An 8,189-nucleotide genomic window follows, 5' to 3' on the forward strand; every position below is an offset into this window, starting at 1 on the left:
GAGTCACAGCTGACTTGGTTGCCATAAGTTATGATTCTGTCAGGACTTTTGGACTAGATTCAGACTAGATTTGGTTCTAGGTCCCTCCAGAGAGATGGCTTCAAGAGTTCAGGCCTTGCTGATGAGTTTCCTGATGGCGACTGAATTTTGGCCACAGTGTGCCATGGAGTGTTGGACTGGATGGGCCAGTGGCCTGACCCAGCATGGCTTCTCTTATGTTCATTTTAAACCTGTCAGGAGATGTAGAGCTTGAAGGGGTGTTTTAAAAGAAATAATAAAGCCTACCTATATTTCTTAATTGTATAAGAAAACCTGAGCTCCTTTACTTAACTTTGTAACATTAATTTTAAAGACTGCACCCCCAAAACACTTCCCCCTTTTTTTGCAAAACTCATCACAGCTGCAATTGTAGCACCCTCACTTGCCCTCGCCCTCAGTTGCCACCCCTTGTACACGTGAAGCCTGATCCGACTGGCTGCATAGTCATGTTTTGACATCACCCTTTTAACAGCATGAACCCTGATTGTGTGTTATCATCCCTCAAGAATAATTCAGGAAAAAAACAAAGTAGCAGCCTGGCAGGAGCGGGAACGAAATAGTACTGAATAAAAGTGAATGGTTGTGTGTTCAAAGAATCTTCATGCCAAATGGCTAGCTTGTACCCTATCATCAAGACCAGAGATTTTCTTGCCACAATTATTATCTCACTGCCAGGAGCTTCATTTACTCTTCTCGAGAGAGCCTATAATTGCTATCCCGGCTCAGTGAAAAAAGTGCAGTTGTTTCAATAGGGATGTAAAACTGCATAGGCCTTTGGCTAACAATAAGCTAACAACCCATTCTAAATCTGTCTTTTTGACTATATTTTCCAAATAACCGGACAGTGTGGTTTTGTGGCTTGTCTGAGAGTTGCTAACTTAACAGATCTGAGAGCAAATCCAATGTTCATCAAAAGAATGTCTGAATGACTGGGCAGCTCTAGGAAATGTGTTTTACAGCTGCCTGCAGAAGTGTCACACCTCTAGCTTTAGTCATTCTGACATTGTAAATCATGGCTGGGTACCAGGTGAACATATTGTCATAAAAGTGTCCTTTCAAAATAGTGTTGTAAAGGGGAAGACAATTTTGTTTCCTGAAATTCACTTTTTTAGATATAACCATTGATTCTTGTTTTTCTCTTTGTTTGCTCTTTTAAAAGAGATTTCTTTTTCATTTCTCTTTCAAGAGAAATCAGTGTGCTCTTTTGAACAGCCCTTTCAGATGTTATTAATAATTTTTAAATTGTTTTTGGCAGAACACTAATTTTTATAACAGCATTTCCATCTAACCATGACAAAGATAAAGGCTTATTCAAATGGATAGCCATGTTGCTCTGAAGTAGCACAACAAAATCAGAGTCCAGTAGCACTTTTAAGACCAGCAAAGATTTATTCAAGGTGTGAGATTTTGAGTGCAAGAGTGCTTGCACTCGAAAACTCACACCTTGAATAAATCTTTGTTGGTCTTAAAGGTGCTACCTGACTCTGATTTTGTAAAGATAAAGACTGGATTGCCAAATTTTCAAATCTTCAGTTACATGAGACATTAATTTAGAATGGTTACAGTCTATTCATGTCTTCAGCTCTTCTTGGCCCATGCTCATAAATAGCATGTAAATTTCTGTTTCCAACATTTCTTATTGCTATTTGATCAGTCACTTTTTTATGCAGGTGATGTATTGAAGCCTAGCCATTCTGGTTTATTTCGATGTATCCTAAACCCTGAGATCCTAACAAATTCATTTAAGATAAGCACTAATTCTGGAAAGAAACTTAGATGCTGTAAAGCAGGAATTCCCAACCAGGAGTACATGGACATCCAGGGTTCTGCGGGTGCTCTGCAGGGGGTCCATGGGAGCTCTGGAAGGGGTCCACAGCTTTTCCCTCATGTCTTAATAGACTCAGCCACAAGCTAGGGAACCAGCTACTTCTATCTTCCCCCTCTCTCCCGTGTGAGTGGGTGAATTTGCTTGTAGTTTATGTGCCTGGGAGGGGCTTGAACGCTTTCGACCACCTTAAACCACCTCCTGTCTCTTCTCCCTCTGTCCTCCTTGAGCCTGCCTAGTAATTCAGGGGCTCCTCCATTATCAAAATTTAGAAAATGGCTAGTGTATAGGAAATAAATCTAATTCACAAAGACATTTTTAAAGAATAGTTAGGAATATGAATCCCCATGATTCTGGTATTCTCTCTGATTATAATGGCCAATTATAAAGGGTGTATAAGGGATAGGCAAATTTATCATGTTTCTCCTATATTTTAATAGCTTATTACTATCATTTTAGTGTAAGGGTTTCTATGCACTAGCACTGACCAGTTCATAAACTTTCTTAGATTAAAATGTTGCATTATGAATGATGGTAGCACAATTCAACATGGTCAAAAGCTTTTTAGGAGTCTAAATGCTAAAATAGTCATGTCTACATTCATGATATCAATTATGCTAAGTGGCATCTGAACCAAATCATCTCTTCCTTTTTAAAATCACTTTGGTCTTGAAGTATATGACAAGCAATATTTCTGCAAAGGAATGTCAAAATCTTAAAATTTCGATTCAGCAACTAAATGATTCTGTAAGAGATGTAAGGATCCATAACTGGCTTAATGAATAGTATTATTCTTGCCTCTCCCCAAGCTGGCGATGTATATTGAGTCAGAATTATGAATAGTTGTGTTTTAGCAACCTTTAATAAAGGCCTTAGTCACATCCCAAATGATAGGGCATGAATCATCAGATGCGACGCTCATAGTGGAAAGAATAATCAAGGTCTCTGTTAAATTGCTTGCTGCACATCTTTCCTACAACAATCATAATTCCAGACTCCATTGTACTCCACATATACTCCAAGACTTTGGCACAGTCCATACAGCTTCTTGGATTGATTATAGTTCCTCATTGAAATTAAATTTCATATTTAATGATGGTCTTAGGTACGTGTGAGTTTAAATCAATACATTTTGGGAGAAAAGTTCCAGAGTTAAAGTTGTTGTCTATCACAGAGTCAGTGACGCCATTCAGATCTTCTCCCCAAATGAAAATTGTAGCAACTCCTGCTCTTTTTGTGAGTCTGGGGGCAATAATAGATTCAATTCCCCCTAATATCTTGATTTTTCTTTCCTTAATAGCTACCTATTGGGCAAATATATACCTTTTACATTCAGTGACAAGATAGCCATTAAATCCATGTTTAGCAATCTAAACACTATATCAACTAATATTCCAGATTTGTTCAAGTTCTATCTCCAGCTATCCTAAACAGAATTACATTCTCCTATGTCAATTGAAGTCAATGTGTTTAGAAGGGGATAACTCTGCTAAGGAGGCCACTTGCAGCATCCAATCCTTCTTGAAGAAAACATTTAATTTAAAAGAGATGCCTCAATTGCATTAGCTTTTCCTAACACTAATGTCAGGAAATGGAACTGTCTCGTTTTTTAATAGAATTGTCTGCCTCCTTTCTTAATTCCTTTGGGGCTGTTTAAGGACCATTTTTTTTTAAGAAAACAATGTTTTCCTTCTCAGGTGTTCCTGCAAATTACTTCCTAGCATCCCCGGAAAGCTTAATTCTTAAAGTAATTTAAAACTACAAATAGTAACTCTTATTCCTGGTAATAAACCATAAATAATTATAAAATGCTTCAAGGACTAAAATGTAATGAATTCAGTAGACAAGTATTGCAAGTGTCAAGTCCCATTGTGCAGACCGGGAAGTTTCAAAAGGCTTGCGCCGATGTGCAGTTATACGAATTTGGACAGGTTAGCCGGGGTCAGATTTAATGTGAAAATCTGCAATTTATAAGAGCTTCAAAAGCTAATGTACAAAGTAGGCAATAACTCAAAAACAATTTATATCTGCTTCAGAGTGCACATACAGCTGCTTCAGGTACAATTACTATTGGCATGGCCACTTCAATGTGTAATTGTTGCAGTTATTTTAAAAAAATATGACGACTAAAATAAAATACAACTGGGCAATCAGAGTGGCTTAAATAGGCAATTTGATTTACTGCAAAGTACAAACATGCTGGACTAAAATTTTCACAATCTAAGGTACAAATTGTGACCACTTCAGATAACTGTCTGTCTAAGCCTCTAGAGTGGCTTCAGCTGATGTGTAGGGCAAATGCTAATTATATTTGCTAATTATATTCGGTATTGTAAACAATAATGGAGTGACTCCATAAAGTGTCAATATATTTAATTCTCAACATGGTCAAATCTGTGGATACTTCACCCCAGAGAATGAAATCATGAACATCTGAAACAAGCCTTTCTAAAATCTGTGAAAAGCCTAAGGTTTGCAGAAAAATTGTTATTCTTAAATATACACTAGGGCAGGGGTAGTCAACCTGTGGTCCTCCAGATGTTCATGAACTCATGGGAATTGTGGTCCATGGACATCTGGAGGACCACAGGTTGACTAAGCCTGCACTAGGGGGTTAACCACCACTCTAAATAAAAGAAGCAGTGCTTATAGCTTTAAGGGAAAAAATGCTTGGTAACTACAACAGTATTGATAGCTTTCAAGCCTTGGTTTCTGTCAGTCAAAAGCAGGGTGAGGTCAAGGCCCTTTCCAGGACTGTTTGGATGAGAAGTCATCATCAGCAATCAATGGATGACTTCCTTCCATTGTAACTTGCATGATTCATTCTGACCTGGCTACTTTCTACTGTTCAATAGGTTTACCAAAAAAGCCAGTATGTTATAGTAACTAGAGTTTTCGACTAGGATCAGTGAAACAGGTTCTGCCATGGAAGAACAATGGGTGACTTTGGGCCAGTGACTCATTCTCAAACTAACCTACCTCTCAGGTTATTGGGTGATAAAGGAGAGGAGAATATAATTATGTAAACTATTTTGGTTCCCCATCGTGGAGACATGTGGGTTATAAATGCAGCAAACAAAAATCAAAATAATAAAAAATGGGGAGCAGATAAAAGTAAGGGGGTGGGAAGCAGAGAATGTAACAGCAAAAGGTAAGATTGTGGGGATTGCCAGGAGAAGGGAAAGAGGGAATAGTATGGAGAGTAGAGGTAAATTTGTTGTAAGTTTTCCACTTCTTCCTTAATTTGGACAACAGGCAAAATAACTGGAAACTTCTTGTACCTAAACAAAATTGCAAAGCTATTCCATTCAACATTCTATAGAGATCCTGAGAATGTTGTTTTGTTATAGAAATTTGTGATATGATTTGAAGATAATGAACATGCCCTTGATAAATACCACTTAGTCCTCTTCAGAAAGAAGCAAAGGTGTTGATTGTGACTAAGGTGATTCTGAATAATTAATACCCTCCTAAAATCTATTCTAATATTTTTTGTAGAAAGAGTATGGTACAACTCTGGATGCTGTAGATTAGGGTTGTAGGTAAAAGTTAGTACTATCTAAACAAATTAGTCAGTTTTTCCTCATGAAGATGGGATATGAATCCAAAGGAGAGGCAGTAGTCTACCCTTTCTCAACTTTCTTACTATTGAGAAACCCCAGAAGTGGCACAACCATGAACAATATGGTTGGGAAGCATCGCTGTGTTCATGCCCATCTGGGGCCCCTCCCCTTCCCACCTGATCCAGACCCATCATTGACCATTTTGGGAAGGGGGGGCAGGTCAACATGACCATATATGGTCATATCACCAGATAAATGTTTAACAAAATTTTTAAAGATATATAAAAATTAATTAACTCCTGAGTCCCAACCATTCAGGAAATTCTTCCAAGGCCATCAAGAAACTCCAGGGTTTCATGAAACTCTCGTTGAGAAAGCTTGCAATAATTCTATTATGTAAATTAAGACCCGTAGTCAGAATAAGAGTCAAAGTCAAGCTTCTCTTCTCATGACTGGGGCTACCATATCAGGACCTGGGTGCTGTGTAGCTATGCCACAGGGAACTACGAATACCAAAGGGGGAAGGAGAACAACAGTTCCTGTGGGTGGCTACTTGATGCTCCAAGGATGGTATTAAGGACATCCTTAGGGCTGACCTTTACAGTGAGCGACCTCTGATCATATAATCTATTGTTATTGCTTTTCCCCGAAGGGACACTTCATCGATAGGCCACCTTTGCTGTCCACTCCTGTAGAACAGTGGAACTACGTATCATTTCCTTGTTCTTTAGCCAGCTGGCTAGACTCTTCTTCTCATATCAGTCATGTTCTGAGGTGGGGCAGAGAATGTTCTGAGAGAACTGTGACTGGCCCCAAATCATTTGGATGACATCATGTGGATGAAGAAGTGGAGGAGAATTTTATCCCTTACCTTCCCAGCATTCCCTGCACAGTGTCAGCTCATGGTCTGTGCAGCACTTGCTTGTTTTATGCCCCCATCTTTGGTGCTCTGACTTCATGCCTCCATCCCCCCATTGTCAGCTTGATGAGTGTCTGGATTCCTTCTCAGCTTCTGCCCACTAACTGCCCCCCCCCCCCGGAACATGAAGAAAGAGGAAGAAGCCACAAAGGTAGGACAGGCTAAGATGGAGGTAATTCCCAGGCAGGATACTGTTCCTCTAATTATTCCACCCACAGCATCAACATGCCTGCATCATCTGTGCATGTAGGCATGGGAGTTTTACTGGCTTTGACAGCTGAGGCAGCTCTGGTAGGAAGGGGCAGAACTAGGCAGCTAATATGGTAGTTGATGCTCTCATACGAGGGAAAGTCTGGAGGGGGCAGGGCACCTGTTACTTTCTGAAATCCATGATTCTGATTGGTAGATGCTGCATCAGGGGATGTTGGCTAGCACTGCGTGGGGAATGCTGCGGGAAAAGTAAGTCATCATCACCATGGCTTGTGTTTTTATATATATGGACTGATGAGGACTGACCCTAGGAATTAAAATACAGGGGAGTGCAAGAAGTAGGACACACACAGTCACCTCATTCTAGTTCTTGACACAAATCCAATTAAGTTCACAGCCTCCAGCCCCTGAGGAAAAAAGCAAAGCGCATCCATTATGCATGGGATGGCCTGGCGCGGGCGTGTGCTGGCGAGCTTGGGTATTTCTGGTAATGGAACTTGAAACCTGTAACTGCATTTGGTGTTATTTGCTTTGGCTCACTGTGCAGCTGCTAAGACTGATCAAGGCAGATGATATACAGGAGTGCTGGTTCAATCAACAAAGTGTTAAGGAGCTTGTTGGCTTTGGATTTATGCAGAATGCAGTTTTCGGATGCCTCTGTTGTGCCTAAGCATTTACAGCCCGGTTCTCAGTACATAGACTTAACATTCCACAGGGCCCCCACCGCACAATGGCGGGGAGCGGCATGCCGCACTTCCACCAAGGTGGGGGTGGGGGGACTCCTTGGCTGGCTTTTCAGCTCTGCGGAACTGACAGGGGAATACAGTGTCCCTCCAGGGACACCATAGGTTGAGGGAAAGATTGGGCTGAAAGGGGCGGGCCTGACTCGCTGGCACCCATGGCATCCCAGGGAATGGAGAAGATTCTGCATTCCCTTGTTGCGGGTCTTCGGGGTTCTGCACTGGACCAGGGCTGGGATAGTGGCAGTGGGGTGCATAATCGGGGCTGTCCTGCTGCCGCCATCCCAGATTTTCAGCCCTGTGCATTATGGGTCCTAGTGTTGCATTCTGACAGCAGGATCATTTCCCTCCAGATGAAACAGCACCCTGATGCAAGAGGCCGACCAGTTAAAATGTCAAGCTGGATCTGGGAGACCCTAGGTTTGATTCCCCACTCTGCTATGGGCTGTTGTGAGGATAAGATGGAGGAGAAATGAAGAAGAGCTGTATTTTCTACCCTAGTTTTTACTACCCAAAGGAGTCCCAAAGCAGCTTATAACTGCCTTCCCTTCCTTGCCCCACAACAGACACCCTGCAAAGTAGGTTAGGCTGAGAGAGCTCTTTGAGAACTTTGACTGGCCCAAGGTCACCCAGCTGGTTGCATCTGTCAAAGGAGTAGGGAATCAAACCCGATTCCACACAAATGTGAGGTTTTTGAGAATGTGTTTTGGATTGCAGCATTAATTGGAAACATGGCCGATATATGATGACATTTCCCCCGTCAAGCCACTTACAGTGACTCCAAATGGTTTCCAACACAAGAGACATCCCAAAATGCTTTTCCATTGCCTGCCTCTTTGTAACCACCCTGGTATTGCTTGGGTGGTCTCTCATCCATACACTGCTCAGAGCTG

The sequence above is a fragment of the Paroedura picta genome, chromosome 8 (assembly GCF_049243985.1).
Source record: "Paroedura picta isolate Pp20150507F chromosome 8, Ppicta_v3.0, whole genome shotgun sequence".
NCBI classification, from domain to species: Eukaryota; Metazoa; Chordata; class Lepidosauria; order Squamata; family Gekkonidae; genus Paroedura; species Paroedura picta.